At 42.9% G+C, this 17,947-nt stretch overlaps 1 protein-coding gene across 4 annotated transcripts in view; it reads right to left on the bottom strand.

Annotated features, from left to right (window-relative positions):
• GPM6A (glycoprotein M6A) overlaps window positions 1-17,947 on the bottom strand; it is a 209,367-nt gene that overhangs the window by 68,199 nt on the left and 123,221 nt on the right. The window contains exon 1 of one of the 4 annotated variants that reach the window (XM_089525453.1): window positions 11,277-11,349. The exons of the other annotated variants lie outside the window; for them this stretch is intronic. The gene's annotated coding sequence lies outside the window, so the exon portion shown is untranslated. Of the gene's footprint in view, window positions 1-11,276; window positions 11,350-17,947 lie in introns of those variants that run through there. 4 annotated transcript variants of the gene reach the window in all.

Here is a 17,947-nt window from a genome sequence, read left to right as displayed (position 1 = left end):
GTACTGATTTTTGTTGTTGTAATGCCTGCATTTGCAAACTTGGAGATGCCCAAAATCCATCATTTTGACAAGATATTAAAAGTGGCATGTTGCACATACACTTTACTAGCAAAGCAAAGTGCAGGATGCTTATTTTCTTTGTAGAAAATAAGTGCCTGAACATCTGCTAATCTATTTCTATGGGAACCATTTTCTAATAAAATGTAAAGATAACAAAACTTTGACCAACTCTACATAACTTGTCCAACTGTTATCAAACCACAACATGTCATCTTCCATTCACACCTAAAGTAATGTATGAGTAAAACTCTTTTCCTGCTTTGCTATTGAAGGAGTGTGGAATCTTCCATGTACAGTAAGACCCCATCACATGTTTAGGATAGGATCCTACAGAACAGTAGTCCTGTAGCCTGAAGATACAGCAACAGGGCTAGGATGGATTTTGATCACCACGGAGTTCATTGCACAATGGGCATCACAACATTGATCTTGCCTATTATACAGTGGTAATGTGTCTGCACCACTTGAGTCAAATGGAGAGAGAGTAGTTAAAATATAATAGTTGTTGTGTGCCTTCAAGTCACTTCCAACTTATGGTAGCCCTAAGGCAAACCTATCAAGACGTTTTCTTGGCATGTTTCTTCAGAGAGAGTTTGACATTGCCATCCTCTGAGGCTGAGGGAATGTTTGAGTTGAGCAAGGTCACCCAGTGTGTTTACATGGCTGAGCCTGTAAACCCTGGTTTCCAGAGTCATAGTCCAATGCTCAAACTACTACATCACTCTGGCTCTCAAAAATATAATTACAGTTGGCCCTCCGTTTTCATGGGGGATCTGTTCTGGACCCCCATGCAAATTGGAGGCTCACACATATACAAGCACAATAGGCTTGAATGGAGTGTGTGCCTGTGAGCATGTGCAGGCATGTGCCACAGGGGAGCACCCCATTGGAAACAACAAAGGTTGCCCCTGCATGAGTATTCACGATCAAGATCCAAGATCTGCGCTTTAGGAGGGGTGACTGTACTATATCAGAACTACTGAATATATGCAAATTTAAGAACGTAATATTAAGTCAGTTCAACTGTTTCAATATGTGTACTTCAATTAGAAGTAAAAAGTGGGTTCAGGTTATAGAGGCAGAGGAAGGTGGAAAGGAATAAGCAAATAAAATGGGGCAGATAACAGTGCAGCCTGTGAGGAACTAGCAAGGAAATAATGTTCATGAAGTAAAAGGAAGAAGAAAAGAAGGAAGAGGGAGAGGATGGAAATTCAAGGAAGAAAAAAGTGAAGAAGGATGGGGGGGGAGAGAATTATTATTACTGCTGTTGCTCATACTGGAAATAACTAAATGAATGCAAAGAAATGGACACACAAAGACAGGCATTAGATGAATAGTTCAAAAACTATTCAGAAACAGGAGACAAAAAGGAAGGAACTAGACAGAAGGCCACGTGTGCTTTCCTATAGCTGCAGAGATTGTGCCCCAGTTACACAGATCATGTGAAGACCAACATGTCTGAATATACTGTAAGTAATAGAAGCATATAGCAACACAATGGAATGATTTAAAGAAATAATTGGTTGATATGGCTGAGCTAAAAACTGAGGAATTCACAAAACAAATCACATATGTATGAATGCATATTTCTTCCTTATGAACTGGGTACTAACCAGTGGTTTCACTAGGGGTGCAGGGGGTGCGGCCCACACCAGGTAACTCCCTATGAGGGGGTGAAACCACTGCTCCTCAAAATCTGCCTTTTGGCAGAAACAGGCTGTGACATTCACCTATGTCCCATTAAAATGTTAAAGAGATGGTGTAAGTGGAGCAACACTCACTGGGAGGAGAAATGAGTGGCCTGGGTGTTTTTGCTTTTGTTTTTAAATTAAAATTTCAAATTTCAAATTTCAAAATTTAATTTTTCAAATTTAATTTTTAAAACCTCACAGTTTACCAAACTTTCACTTTAAGCACATGGAAATATGTATATGTAAAAAACATTTAGGCTGGACGTATGATATTGTAATGTCAAAGTATAATCTTAATTGAGCTAGTTGTTTATGCCACAACTATTACCATTACATTCAGTGATATATGGGAAATTATGAGTAACATTGCTAAGGATTCTGTATGGTACGGTATGGGAAAAGGTCAATGGAGGGTGACATCATGAACACCATGTACACCAATCCTAGTGATACCACTGGTATTAACCAGGCCATAGTATTGTTGATTTTTATGTATGGGTGTGAAAACTGGACATTGAAGAAAACTGACAGGAAGAAAATCAACTCATTTGAAATGTGGTACTGGAGAAGAGTTCTATGGATATCATGGACTACAAAAGACAAGCCTCAACTACCACCAGAAGCAAAGATAACTAAATTCAGGGTGTCATATTACGGCCATATCATGATATGATTCATTGCAAAATATGATAATGCTTGGTAAAGCGGAAGGGAGTAGGGATAAAGGAAGGCCACGCTGCAGGTGGATTGGTTAAATCAGTGAAGCCATGGCTCTGAGTTTGCAGGACTTAAACAGGGCAGTTGAGGACCACTGATCTTAGATTTCTCATTCATAGAATCACTGTAAATTGAAGTCAACTTGATAGCTTACAACAATAACAACATCTGGTCTGATTACTGTTTCCACTACTCAGCCTTATCTACACTGCTAAGATCCTCCAGTTTGTTGGGGCGAGGACCACACACATACTATCTCCAAGTATGAAGGTCTCACACTATTTCTTTTTCTTACTGCATCTGCTGCCATTCACAGTGTGCACAAGTGTATTCCACTACCACCTTAACCAGAGTATCTTCACACACCCTACTCATTGCCCCATCTGTGCTAGCCTACCCTCCACCTTTCTGACCTGCCATTGGTACCACAAGCTGCTCTCCACAGCTACTCTGCTGTCATCTTCCCTTGCACTGCTGATTATCCTGTATTTCTACATTATCTCCAAAGTCAGACTTCTGCATCCTATTTGTGTTCACTGTTGTCTGTCAGTGCTAAATTTGATGCAAGAGACTTGTTCTCAATTGAAACTGCCACCCTTGATGTGAGGCTTTCACTTGTGAAGGCACATCTGGAGCTGTCTCTGTGGCTCTTCTGCTTGCTCTTGGTACAAAAACTCATTTGCTGGATCCTCTTCCCATTATGTGTTTGCAGATAGGAATAGTAGGCTATACTGTGGTCTTGGTTTAAATTTTAGTAGTGAGCTATGCTGTGTTCATAATCTTGGAGTCAGCATTAGTGACATCAGATCAGATCTTGGCTCTTCTCTCCTTTGCCTTCTCTGAGGAGGACTGTACAAGGTAGGGCATGGCAGCACCTCCCTCTCATGCTTTGATGCTGCCATCAAAGTCCTCCTCATGGAAGACAACGGAGAGAAGAGCCAAGATAACAGGCTCTAGTAGGAACCAGAGAAGGTTGGCAGCCTTCTGAAAGCAGAACTCAACCCAGCTCAGTTAGCTCCTGAAAGACTAAGAGCCAGATACTGAGACAATCAATTCCTCTTAGTGCCATAAATTAAAACACTAGCTACAAAAGAGTAGGAAAAGATTTAGCTTGACTTGAAAGGAATAAACTGAGGCAATTAGCTCAGCTAGATAAAAATTAGCATGACCAAGATCATTCCACTTGTTGCAAGCAACCAATCTAAAAATCTCCTTGTTGTATTATTTGGTGTTTCTTGCTCTACCACTTTCTGGATTTTGGCTTGCTTCTTGGATTACTCTCTTTGGTTTGATTTTGCTTACTCTAAGATTGCCACTTGCACTTTGATCCCAGAGTAGCTTGACCATGTTTCTGGTTTTGATGACACTCCATGTGGAACCTGGCCTGAGCTGACTTTTCCTCTGTTCTCTTGCAGTGTGGGTATCTCTTAAACTACATAGCCAGACATTCAATGGATGCATGTTGCCATAAACAAAATTGGCAGATTTTCCATGATTTTTTTTTAACCTGCACAATTATTTTGTAAATTAATCTCCAACCACTGAAAATTATCAAACCTGCAATGTTTACAACCCACACCACTTGACAAAATGTATTACAATAATCTCAAAATATATTTGACAAAATATTTCTGTTACATTCTTTATACAGATTTGTTCTATATAAAGAAATCTACTGTGCCTAATTGGCTCCATTTTTAAAGTTTAGAAATATAATGAAAGCATAATGTAATAAATAAAGCTAACATTAATATGGAATGGTAACATGTCACCCAGGATTAATTAGCAAGAGAATGTTGTTGGTCTTCCAAAAACAATATTTTCTGTCTAAGTCTATTTTCTGAATGATTTCTACTTGCCAAAACTGGAAATGAACCCGCAATTATATAATCCCCTTTACAAAGGCCTTTGGGCTTCATATAAAGGCAGCACTACATAAATATAACCGCTAATCTTCTCTTGAATGAAGCAAAAGATTTACAAAACATAATTCATCAATTAGTATTTTGGTAGAGTCTTTAAATTGTATTTTTACACTTCTAAAAAAACTGCTCCCTACAGCATCATTTCTCCAAATCTTCTATGAGATGAACATGACTCATGGAAAACACCATGATGTCAAGAGAGTTAAAGGCAACAGGGGAAGAGGAAGAATAAATTACCAATGGGTTAACTCAAGGGAACCAACAGCCCTGGATTTGCAAGACCTGAAGAGGGTAGTTAATGACAAGTTATCTTAGAAGTCTGATTTATGGTGACCCTATGAATGAGAGACTTACAAGAGTTATATTATAAGAGTTCATATTAACAGAGCTTGTATAAAGGCCCTCTTCAGATCTTGCAAATTCAGGGCTGTGGCTTTCTTGAGTTAATCCATCTATAATGTAGCCTTCCTCTTTCTCTGTTGCCTTCAACTTTTCCCAACAATGGCCTGTTCCACACAGGCAAAAAGTACGTGCTCAGCACGTACTAGGGTTAGAAAGGGGCGTCCTTTCCAGATGCCCCTAACCCTAACCACACTGAGTACGTACAAAATGGTGGCGGCCATTCTACATGGGAGCCACCATTTTGACGTAGCGGACGCTTAGTGTCCGCACATCGCGACACAGTAATGATGCTGCGAGTGCACCATTGGTGCCTTACAGCATCATTACCATGCCGCAAAAAGAAGCCGCTTTTTGCAGCTTCTTTTTGCTGCGCGGAGGAGTCGCGCGGTTTGGCCACTGAGGCTCCTCCACGCAGCAAATAAGGGCGCTTTACAGACCGCCCTTTTGGGCAGTCTGTAAAGCGCCATTATTACCAACAAGTTGACCTGACAGCTCATAAAAACAACACTTGTTGAATATTTATTTCAGTATACAGCCCTGAAATCCAGTTTTGAATGAAAATGTCAATTATGCATTTTTAAAGGGCATAAACACATAAATAATGTATTTACATTCATAAGTCACTGTCTACTCATGACTTAGGGCAGGGGAGATTTTCTAAAGAAGGAGTGAGAGAGCTTTATAATCCTTGGACAAGTTATTGGAATGTATCATACAGAGCTGAAAGAGATGCCACAAATCAACTAGTCTGTTCCTATGCACAGACAGAAAAGCATCTCTGACAGGTGCCTATCACATGTCAACAGTCCCGTCAGGATGAACATGTCACATCATGTTCTATATCTATTAATAATCTTTAAACAGATGACAAGATGTAACGATCAGGCCTTCAAATAATGAAAGCACAGAAACCTTATTTCCAGCTGAGGCAGTGAACCTGTGCCTTGTTTTCAGATCAAAAGGGTGGCCTCCTGTGATGGAATATCTGATTTGGGAGAGGGCAGGAGAAGACACAGACATGAAGACTGTGTCAGGAGGCACTACAGTCCTCCTTGACATTTAGTTTATTGGTTTATTTTGTACAGAGGACCATGGGAAATACAACCTGCAATGCCAGGTTTACCATCGCAGTTAGAATGAAGTGAAGAAATCCACACATATCCCAGTCACAGCTAGCCTGATAACCTTCCTTCCACCATGTAATGCAATCTCCATTTAAATAAAAAAGCAATCAAAAGTGTTCAAACATTTGTATTATTTAATGTTTTTGTTTAAATCTTATTTTGCAACCTTGTGTTCCAATACTGGGGAAAAGACAGAACAGACGGGAAATGAAACTATACAAATAATCTTTTTCTAAAGGAAATAAAGCCTTATTTATTGTACTGCTACATAAATAAGTTTACATTCATTCTGTTTGTTTCACCAGTCTTCCTGTAGCACTGATATCACTCCTGAGTGGGTCACCTGAACTCAAAATTTGCATTTGGATGTCAAGGTTCACCCCACTGATAGGATTTACAAGTTCCACATCATGTATTATTATGCAGGGGGGGAAATGAAGCCTCAGTTCCTCTACTCTTCTGTTTTCATACTATGGGTCTAGATCAGGGGTCGGCAAACTATGGCCCGTGGGCCAAATCCAGCCCTCCAAGGCCTTGGGACCAGCCCCAACCCGGTCCTGCCGCCGATTGCTGCCCCCGCCGCAGCTTTTGTGCTGCTCCGGGCGCCCGCAGGGCCTCGCTGCCCTCCTACTCCTCCACCGTGCATGGCCGCACAGAGGAGGTGGAGGAAGAGGAGGACAGTGAGGCCTGGGGCAGAGGAGGCCAAGGTGGAGGCAGCACCTCCTGCGCGCGGCCGCACCACCCTCCCTGCCTCCCCGCGGCCTCCTCCCTCCTTCTCGGAGGCCTCTTTCCTCTGCCTCGGCCTCTGTGGAGGCTGAAGCCTCCGCAGAGGCCGGGAAGGAGTGCACGGGGCCACCGCCGGCAGCCTCCTCCCTCCGTCTCGGCCTCTGTGGAGGCCAAAGCCTCCGCAGAGGCCGGGAAGGAGTGCGCAGGGCCACCGCCGGCGGCCTCCTCCCTCCGTCTCAGTCTCTGTGGAGGCCAAAGCCTCCGCAGAGGCTGGGAAGGAGTGCGCGGGGCCGTCAGCAATCGCCATGTTCGCCGGCAGCCTCCTCCCTGCTTCTCAGCCTCTGTGGAGGTCGAAGCCTCCGCAGAGGCCAAGGAGTGTGCGGGGCCGCCAGCGATCACCGTGATCGCCGGCAGCCTCCTCCCTCCTTATTTAATTATTTATTTTTTGGCTTCGGCCCACCAGTTGTCTGAAGGACAGCAACCCGGCCCCCAGCTCAAAAAGGTTGCCTACCCCTGGTCTAGATAATGTAAAAACTAGCTCTTGGGTGAGCTTCAAAACAGTCTGAAATGCAACTTTGAATACCATTGTGGAGAAAGATGGGATATAAATCCTGGAAATAAAAATAAATAAAATAAAACCTGAATGACCATTAACTAGTTACCACCCTTTGATCTGGCAAATTACAGGCAGTCCAGTGAGGCAAGGAGGATGTAAGGGACATACCATATATACTCAACTATAAGTCAAGAAATTTATACCCCAAAATGGACTCCAAAATCAAGGATCGACTTATGGAAGGGTCAATAAGTTACTACAGCTGATAAAGTTCATTTAAAAAAGTGCCCACCGTCCTCTGTAGCCAAGTAAACAGCTCCCCATTTGAGTCCTGGTGCCGGCAGCCTCTCCTCTCTCCACGAGTGTGTGTGTGTGAGAGAGATCCTTCAGCCCTCCGTCACAGCTGGAGCTAACAAGCAGCTACTGAGGGAAGGGGGAGGGATGCAGAGAGAGGGAGCATGCCTAGGCTTGGACCCCGTTTTGCAAACCATGGGTCTGGAAATGCTGGGGTTAAAGGCAAGGCTGGGGTCCTCCTTTTTTTTACCTGGAAGCCATGGGTCTGGAACTACTGGGGTTAAAGGCAAGCCTGGGGTCCTCCTTTTCCCCCCTCCAAGCCATGGGTCTGGAAATGCTGAGGTTAAAGGCAAGCCTGGGATCGTCCTATTTTCTCCTACAAGCCATGAGTCTGGAAATGCTGGGGTTAAAGGCAAGCTTGGGGTCCTCCTTTTTTTCCCTGGAAGCCATGGGTCTGGAAATGATGGGGTTAAAGGCAAGGCTGGGATCCTCCTATTTCCCCCTGCAAGCCATGAGTCTGGAAATGCTGGGGTTAAAGGCAAGCCTGGGGTCCTCCTTTTCTTCCCTGGAAGCCATGGGTCTGGAAATGCTGGGGTTAAAGGCAAGGCTGGGGTCCTCCTTTTCCCGCCTGCAAGCCATGGGTCTGGAAATGCTGGGGTTAAAGGCAAGGCTGGTGTCTTCTCCTTTTTTTCTGCAAGCCTTGAGTCTGGAAATGCTGATGCAAAGAGGTGTGTGTGTATGTATGCACCCAGACTTGTTTCCCCATGCTGATACTGTGACCCTTGAGAGAGGTTCAGAGAAGGAGATGTAGAGCGGGAAGTGGTGCTTTGTTTCCCCCTTTAGATCTTTTGTAACATGCCCTCGACTTATCCACAGGTCATATCAAAATCCATGATTTTGGCCTCAAAAACTGCCCTTGACTTATACATGAGGTCGACTTATACATGAGTATATATGGTATTATGATCATAGTATAATTATGGTTGTGTAGTCACATCCTTTTAATAATCTTAAACTGACTTTGGATTTAGTCTTTAAAATGTTTTATACTTAAAGAAGCAAGCTCCTAATATCTGAATTGTTTGTTTGTTTCCAAAATTTATATCCCGCCTTTCTCCCACAGTGATACTTTTATAATCTTTCATAGACATTAATAACTGACTGCATTCCCTTGGAAGCTTATTCCAGGATGTGGTGTTCCCTGGGGGCAAAGCCCTGTGCGTGACTATTACTCTCAGGGGATCACTGTACAAAAAGAACTTTTCGCTGCCACCACCCAGTGAATGAATCAGATTTATATTTATATTGTAGCTCCACAGCTAACCCTTCCTCACACACACTGGGACTTGTGAGGAATAGAGAGAGAGAGATCTAGTTTCCTTTCTTGCCAACCCAGAACAACCAGTAGCCGAGTTAAGGCGCGTGTACAGGAGCAGAGAGATAGCAGATGCTTTTTAAGAAAGAAGTTTATTTTAAAAAGGGATAGAATAGGATAGAAAGAATTTGTATCGCTCTTGCAAAGCCTCCTTGCCTTGCAGGTCAAAGAACATAGTTACAGAGTTCATTCCAGACAAGCCATTGTTGAAAATAACAAAAGGCCTAAACGCACTAGCTAACACATTCCTAACTACTCACGGAAGATGGGATTTGTAGTCCTTTTGAGTTCCTGGATGCAGGGAGCTGGCTCCTTGCCAGCTCTACCTGCATCCCTGAGTCTGTGTCTCCCAGACTCAAAGAGACATCATCTGGTTCCCCCTCAGGAGAGGATCAAGGGAGAGACAAAGGAGCGCATGGCCTCAAAGGGCCTTTTAAAGATTCCCCATAGAAAGTTCTTGAATCTCGCGGTCCTACTCTCTGATTGGTCAGTTAGACCTTACATCAGCTATGATGCTACAGCTCATTAGCATGTGATGTCATCTCTCATTAGCATGTTCCTCCTCCCCGATTAACCCCTTATGGTTCAGAAGAAGTTCCCAGATGACTGAAGGACCAGTCATCACACAGGAGTTTCCTATTCCATCAGTAACCATAGTCAAAATCAAGCATGAAGATCCCACAGTTTGTCTTGATGTAGCTATATGTTTAACTTTGCTTATTCCAGATGGATTTTATTTTATTTGTATGTATGCACACATATTAAGACACTGTGGCAGGAAGAGATGACTTGTTTGTTTTTATATTCTTGATATTACTGGGTCATTTCAATTCTTCACGCTCTCCTCTAAGGATAGCTGACCTGTCTTGGGTCATTTAGGTTCTCTGTACTGCCACTGCACAGACATGACATCTAGAAGGCATCCACACATACTGTATTCTCTTTCGTGATGCAAACCAGGATTATTTTTAATACAGGCTCTAGTAGGGGTACATATAAGATACACACATCTTTAGAACACAGATGTCAGCACAATATGGTTTCCATAGCAACTGAACAAGAGAGAGAGACAGAGAGACCGAGAACAAGAGAGGTGCTATTCACCAAGTACATATTAGCAAGCAAAGTAAAGCTGAACAAAAATAAATAGACAAACTAATGCTTCTCCCCTGAATCCTCCATGTAATGTGCCTTGTCCACTGATGGCTTCCATGCAAATCAGACAGTAAATCTTTATATCAAGTTCTTGCGACAAATTTAAAGAAAATACTCAAAGTGCTGCACCTTATGTCCAAAATGGGCTCCATATGTTGGATGGCTCCCTTAAAAACACTGAGCACATTCACTACTCTACTGCCATGGAAGCCACCAGCCATCACAGCTATTAAGTGGGATTTATTCTACAGCCCCTTCCAGATCTGTTCTGAAAGGCCAACAGAGTGTGCAGCTAGCTCAGGCGGGTTATAGACCGCCATTATAGTACGCGCAGAGCGCATACTAGGGTTAGGGAGGTGCAGTGCTTCCGCACCTCCCTAACCCTAATACGCGCTCTGCACGTAAAAAATGACGGCGGCTGTTCCAGACGGCCGCCGTCATGAGGACGTCATGGCCGCGCTGCCTCTACACGGGACGGCGTGGGCGTGACGTCCTCGCTCCACGCCAGGGCGCCTAGGGCACCCTTTGCACAAACCAGGAAGGAGCTCCGTTTCGGAGCTCCTTCCTGGTTTGAGGCGCTGCTTTGCTTTGCTGGGCGCAGCCTTCAGACGGCTGTGCCCAGCGAAGCAAGGGAGAAAGGGGCCAAACAGCCCCTTTCTCCCCCTCCCCGCCGCCGTGGGGTGTCCTTGGGGCTTGAAGCCCCAAGGACCCCCCTTTTCAGGCTGCGGGGAAGCGGCATTTTGCCGCTTCCCCGCAGCCTGAAAAGCGGCGGATTGGGGCCTCAGCGGCTGCCGTTCTAGCCGCTGAGGCCCCGATACACCAGGGAAAGGGACGGGTACAGCCCGCCCCAAATAGGCGGTCTGTAACCCGCCTCAGTAAATACATATCTACTTCCTAAAGAGCCTCTAGTTCTTTCACTAACACCACTCCATTCTTGTCTGGACACAACTATAGCACTATCTAACTTTATCCAGTTGGAAGAGCCACCATCACAAGTGCTAGTTTTAGGAGCAGATATTTTATATCACTGTGTCCAATCCTAGTCCCTCCTCTCAGCATTCATCAGCCACCCCTGCCACCAAGAAGAGACTACCCTTGCAGATTTTCCATAGACCCACAGTGAAATATTCCCTACCAACCTCTACCCAAAGATTGGAATGTTTGGTGCTACCTAGATCTGGTTACCAGATAGCAACCCACTACCCAAAATGTGGCCGGAAAAAAATATCACAAATGATGAGCGATGTTCACCTTGCAACACATGTTCAAATCTGCCAGTTCTCCAAATCTGAGTAGAACATATACAAGTATCTCTTTCAGTTCTTGGCTCATCTGGGTTGTGTTCAGTATCAGCAGCTCACAGGTGGACAGAAATGTGAAAAGGAAAAAAATAGGTATTTCTTTAAGTGAGTCAAAATATGATGAAGAATAATAGATATTCCATTTTAGCCACTGTCCATAAAACTTTGAAAATTGCTTTAAGCATTCAGACAACTGTAATGTTGCATTATATTCCAATTAGCCAGGAAGATTAATTTTTGACGAATACACAGATACACAGTTTGGGAAGTACTTATAATTAATTTTTTTCAGTGTTCAATATATAACTGAATTTCATTATGATTGCAAAGGAATGATGGATGATGTCTTTCCTCTTATAAGGTAACTTCTATACTTACAGAGGCTGGTATCATTAATGATAAAGGAAAAATATCATGTGGCTCAAGTGTTGGTTTGTGCTATGTCTCATGCTGCTTCATTATGCTCTGTTGTAGATATGGAGGTATGTGGGGAAGAGAATAGTTTTTTAAGCAACTAAATAATAAAGAAAGTAAGACAGATTTTTTAAAAATAAATGAAGAATAACTATTACATGACTTTTGAAAAAGAGGTAGTAAATAAAAGTTATGCTTGCAATAGTAACTTATAGAAGCATACAACTACAACAGGTCCTCCACATTTGCAGAGGTTAGGGACATTAGACCCCCCATGAAAATGGAAAAACCACAAATTAAAAAAAAAACCACTCTTTTAAGCTGAGAGAACACCTCTCTAGGAATCTCTAGGTCCTCCAGCACAACCCTAAGGCCAACATCCAGCAGACATTGATCACAGAACTGTGCTGGAAGACCTGCAGGTGCCCAGAGAACTGTTCTCTCTAGTAATTTATAGGCCCTCCAAAACAATTTCGGGCAGACGTTGGCCATAGAGTTGCTCTGGAGGACCTAGAAATCCCAAGAGATAACATATTAATCAAATCTGTGAATAATCAAATCTGCAAAAGTCAAAGCTGAAAATGTGGAGGGTCAACTGTATAAATATTTTATAAATCACAGAGAGGCCATATGGTCCATTAGTAAAAACAAAAATCTGAGATAGGTGATGCATTGAAGCTTTATCCATGTCATGACCAGCAACGAGGAGGACTCGGAGGATGATGAAGAGGAACCTAAGAGAGTGCTAGACCCCAACCCTGCCTTGCCAGGTCCTAGTTCTGCCCTACCAGATCCTGGGGCTGTTGAGTCTCTTCAGGGGATACGCTGGATCAAGCAGCCTAGCCTTGTTTCAGCAGAGGTGCCAGGCCTGGGAGATGTACAGCAAAAGCCAGGCATTGAAGTTCCCAACTTCAGCCAAAGGAGGGCAGAAAGGGACAGCCTGCGAAGGTCGAGAAGGACAACTGAGAAGCACACATTAACCACTCAACAGCTGCAATAAGGGAGCGGCTCTGTGATTTAAGACAGATGTGAGATGCTGACTCCCTTCGTCAGAGATTATTGTGATTTCCATTTAGTGAACGCTGCTGGCTCTGGCTTTCCTGGACTCTTGGCTCTCTAGACCTTTGACTGCTCTTGAACCTACAACCTCGGAACAGACTCGGTAACCAAACCCTCTGGCATCCTCGATCTCGGACTGAACTGGTATTTGTGACTTCTGGAATCCTGAATCTGGACTGGTTTGTGGCTCACCCTATTCGGACAGAGGACAGGGCTGTTGTTTATAAACTGTTTGCTGGCTGTTCAGCCTTGTTTCCTTTGCTGAGCTGCTCTTATCAGTGAGTGTGTGTGTGTGCTGGCAGCATTCCCGGTCAATCCAGGTCTCTGAAGTATTGCAAAGATGTTAGAAAAGTGGTACACAAGTGGTGTGAACTTTTGAGTTCTCATCATAATGCATAATGGAATAAAAATGAGGAAACAGGAAAAGAAAGAAAAATGTCTATAAATCTAGCCGGATAGATTGGCAATTGTGTGTCTGAAGCTGCCAGATGGATACTGAGGGCCTTCAGCTTGCTAGGATGTTCAATTAATGGCTTCTCTCAATGTTCACCAAGTAGAGATGCTAGCTGATACTCTCAGAGTTGCTTTTTTTTAAAATTCACAGACTCCTGAAATGTTTGGAGCAGAGGCACAAAAGAACATGGCTGCAGATTATGTTTAGTGATATAATAAGTCAATAAAGGCCCTGTACAAATGGGACCTTTAGCACGTACTGGAGACATGTTAGGGTTGCCTCGGGGCGCCATTTCCAGACACCCCGCAACCCTAACATGTCACTGGGACATCATAGCTGTGCGGCACCGTATACATGGCGCGCACAGCTGTGACGTCACTGCTGTGCACCATCCAGATGGGCGCGCACGGCAGCGATGTGCTCGTGCTGCCACAGGCAGTTTGTGTTGGCGCTAAAAGGAGCCACTTTTAGTGCTCCTTTTCTTTCCGCGTAGCCGCGCCACACAATTTGGTTGCTGTTGCAGGTTACGCGGAATAGAGAGACGGCTCCCAGTCACCTCTTTCTGGCGGTGTGTATCCCGCCAGTGTTACTTTTTATAAATAACTTTCCAAAATCTGAATAGAGCTTCTTTCCACCTGACATCCTGCAAGAGATAAAAACACCTTTAGAAACTTATGACTCAGCTACACAATGCATGGCTCAGTGGATGAGTGTGCACAAAAATGAGATTGTCTGTTTCATTGATTCAACTTTTTCCATCATTCATTCATGCAATTTATTCTCTGCATAATCGCATACAAATAATGGGGGAGCAATAACATGAACCTAATCCTCCCATGGAGAACATTTCAAAGGGAGGTGAGAAAGCAAAGGTTTAGTGACCATCTCTTCTACCATTTCTCCAGTGTAAACTTCCCACTCCCAAGACTGTTAGGGTGTTTGAGTTTTCTTACATATGTTTGAGAGTAATGTTTGGGTCAGCCCAGACCTATACATGTGATATATATTGTGAGGGAAGGGAAATCTACTAGGCCTATTACTATTATATTGTTTCATAATAGCATTGTCACATAACAAATGGCTACCAGCACAGTATCAGGCAGGGTTCACAGATGTTAGAGCCTGGTCCAAAATCTCAAGGTCTAGATGCCTTTCTCTGGTCCTCGGGATGATGGGGGAGGAATCTCAGGATGAGAATGAGGCCTTGAAAAGTGTGTACATAAATATTTTCTTCATCTGTTAAACCCTTTGTTTGTTATTTGAATGACATGCACTGTGCAATTGTGAGCTGAAAAAGAACCTGTTCCTCCATCAGTATTCCACATTGCAATCAGCAACACGTCTGAGATGGATTTTCCCTCTTTGTTTTCCTCTGGTCTTAGTTTTCTGCAAGAGAGCTTCACAGTCATGTTTTGTTGTTATTTTTTTTTTTTTATAACAAGCAGATGGCATCCACTATTTAGTATGTACAGCAAAGCCACCTGCTGCTCTGCCCATAATCACCACTGTGCTGCAATGATGCCTTCTTCTCTTTGTGTGCAATTACTAAACAAAATCACAGTATAAAAGCAATGCAATGCTGAAATAGAAAATGACCAAGATTGAGGTGCAGCTAAAATGTACTATAATCATTTGTAATGTATTAAACAATATTTATCATTAGACCAATGTAATGCTTTTTTAAAATACTGCTGAAAAATAATGAAACATCACCATTTTATCTTTTGGAGTACACAGGTCAGCTTTCAGACTATACATTAAATTTACAATTAGGAATACCCATAGAACAACAGCATCTGAGAAATGATTAGCAAATGCTATTAAATTATTAACACACTTTTTAACCCTGAACCATGTGTATACCGTGCTGATCACTTCATCTTTAAATTAAAAGACAGTTCAAAAATTGAGACAGTCCTAATTAATTCTAACACTTCAGTGATTTTTTTTCTCCAGGAAATGTCCCAGATTTTCAACTAGCAATTTCACCATGAAGAGCCAAAACAATAGAGTTCCTGGAAGGCACAGGATAATCTTGTTGAACAAATTGTCTCTAACACGAAGTAAACTGTGTTTATAATAATTACAGCAGACAATACACATTGAGACTTAACACATACTCCAACATCTTCTAAGTGTCAAGGATTTTTCACTTCAAGACCAAATTAAGCCAGTCATGAAAGCCTTGAATATTATATATAAAGAAAATTTGGTTTAACCAAGCCAAGACTAGCATCCCACATATCTAATTTAATATCTCCAAGAGTCCGCAAGCAGACCTTACACACTTTATTCCTCAGCAAGTGGTATACACTATGGGGGGGGGGGGGGGATAGTTATTACAGCTCCAAATCCCCAAAAGCAACTTTTTATGCTATTCGAATATTGCCTTTAAATAATATCTTCTTGTTGTTTTAGAATTGTGTAGCATAGCTTAGAATAGTTCAGGTTTTCATGAAATTGCCTACCTACCCCCCCCCCAGCATTTTTTAAACCCAAATAAGATAGTGCCCATCAACCTATCCTATGAATTGTGTAAATTAAATAATGTGCAGTATCATTGCAGAGCTAGCCAGCTATAACAGTATGTCACAATTAATAAAACTCACTCTCTATAAATTTCATTTCATCTCAGTTTTAATATTATGTACCTATACTGGTTATGTGATGACATCATTACAACTAGGAAGAAGACAAGCAATTTTCAGTAAAGCACCAAAAGAGCATACAGTAAAAATAGGAACTGAGGCAGGGGAGAGTGCAATTCTGGAAGTTCTTTGTGAGAATTAACTTTGCACGGATAACTGTAGCCAACTGATTTTCATTTCATCATTGTATTTATGGTATATCTCTCACATTAATCTTGCCCTCCAGGCCCAAATATTCAACCCTGCTCATGCTAACACCACCACCTCATAAAAATATTGGTGACGTTAACCAGCACTTCACACACAACAAGTAAAACTTCCATCTTGATGATCCTAGGGGGCATCTACACTATAGTAATAATGCAATTTGACACCAATTTAACTGCTGTATCTCCATCCAATGGAATCCTGAGATTATGTAGTTTTACAGAGAAACCTGTCTTTAGCCTTCTCTGCCAAAGAGTGCTGGTGTCTCATAAAACTACAAACCCTAAGGGTTCTGTAGGATGGAACCATGGCAGTTAAGCTGGTATCAAAATGCATTAATTCTACAGTGTAGATGCTCCCCTAGACTTCACTTTCATACCGAGCAATCCAACAATAGTTGGATTTCCAGACAACTGCAACTATATTTCCCAATGGCTTTGATGGATGACATGTACAACCACTGATCGCTCCCTAACATATCAAACAAGAAGCCTCTCACCTGTACCAGCCTTGCAGTCAGTTCTGGGCAACAGACTTCTTGGTTGCTGCTCCATCAGCTGCTTAGTCCCTGCTCCTTTTGCACCATCACCTTGGGAGCAGCAGTTGAGCAGCTGGATGAGCAGTGACCAAGAAGTCTCCCACCAGTAGGATGTATAAGCAATAGCATGTACATTTCTATATTGCTTATCAGTAAACTCAGTGCTGTCTAAGTTATTTACAATTGGTAAGCTAATTGTCCCCAATGAGCTGGATACTCACTTTACTGACCTACGAAAGGATGGAAGGCTGAGTCAACCTTGGGGTGCCTGGGATCAAATTTACAACCTTGTGGCTGCAGTACTAGCATTTAACCACTGTATCACCAGGGGACTTCAAAAGCTGTACCAGCCTTGAAGCAAAAGCTGATGTGGGAAGACTGGTCACTGCTCGACATGCTGCTTGGTTGCTTCTCCCAAGGTTACTGAGTGCAAAGGGAGAAATTTGTCCCTGGTGAGGAAGGACTTTTAATTCTTCTTCACTGTGGCAGAGAGGGATGCAGTTGGCTTCCCACTTTTCTCCCCAGTGAGGAAGGAATCTCAACCTGAGAGAAGCAAGAGACATGAAGGCTACCACCTCACCTGTGACAGCACTTTATTCTGACCTCAGAGGAAGCTACTTCACTGATGGGGAAGTGTTTGGTCAGTAGAAGCCCTGAGGAGAAAGAAACCTTATTTTTATTTCTCAACAAAGCTGGGCTTGGCTGGGGAGTGGGTGGTGAACCTAGCATTCAGCAAGGTTCTGGGGTTTCTTTTTAAAATGGAGGCACCTGCCATCCACCAATCTATCCTGCTGCTAACCTGATGCAGACACACATAAAAATTACTGGATTACCCTGGAAATTCTGAAGCAGGAAGTGAGTTTTTAAAAATCTTATTAAAGCCTAAAAGAAGGTTTCACTGCTGAAATGGCCATATATTGTCTTTTCCCATAGGATCAGAATAGAAATCATTATGGATTTTCCCCCAGTCTCCTCTGGTCTTCAGGACCTCTGCATTGTTCAGACAGAGGGTTTTCCTAGCTGGACAACATAAGGTACTATTTTACAGAAGCTGCCAGGGGCTGAATCTGGAACTTGGCACATTGAAATTGCAGCTTTTCCACTTAGTTTATGGGACTTCCCACAGGATATGGCTGGAGAACTGGAATGAGCAGCATTTTCATATCTACATCTCAATTACTACAGATCAGAAATTCTAACACAGCTCTAAAATTGCACAAAGACTAGGTCAAAGGAAAATCACTTTAGAGACAAGGATGCTAAGTGACTGGCACAAACCCAGCTATCACAAGGGGTTTTTT

This window comes from Sceloporus occidentalis, unplaced genomic scaffold, assembly GCF_023333645.1.
Source record: "Sceloporus occidentalis isolate IW3139 unplaced genomic scaffold, rSceOcc1.0.p SCAF_5, whole genome shotgun sequence".
Lineage (NCBI taxonomy): Eukaryota > Metazoa > Chordata > Lepidosauria > Squamata > Phrynosomatidae > Sceloporus > Sceloporus occidentalis.
The sequence above is the reverse complement of the archived record's forward strand: the minus strand, read 5'-3'. Positions and strand labels throughout refer to the sequence as shown.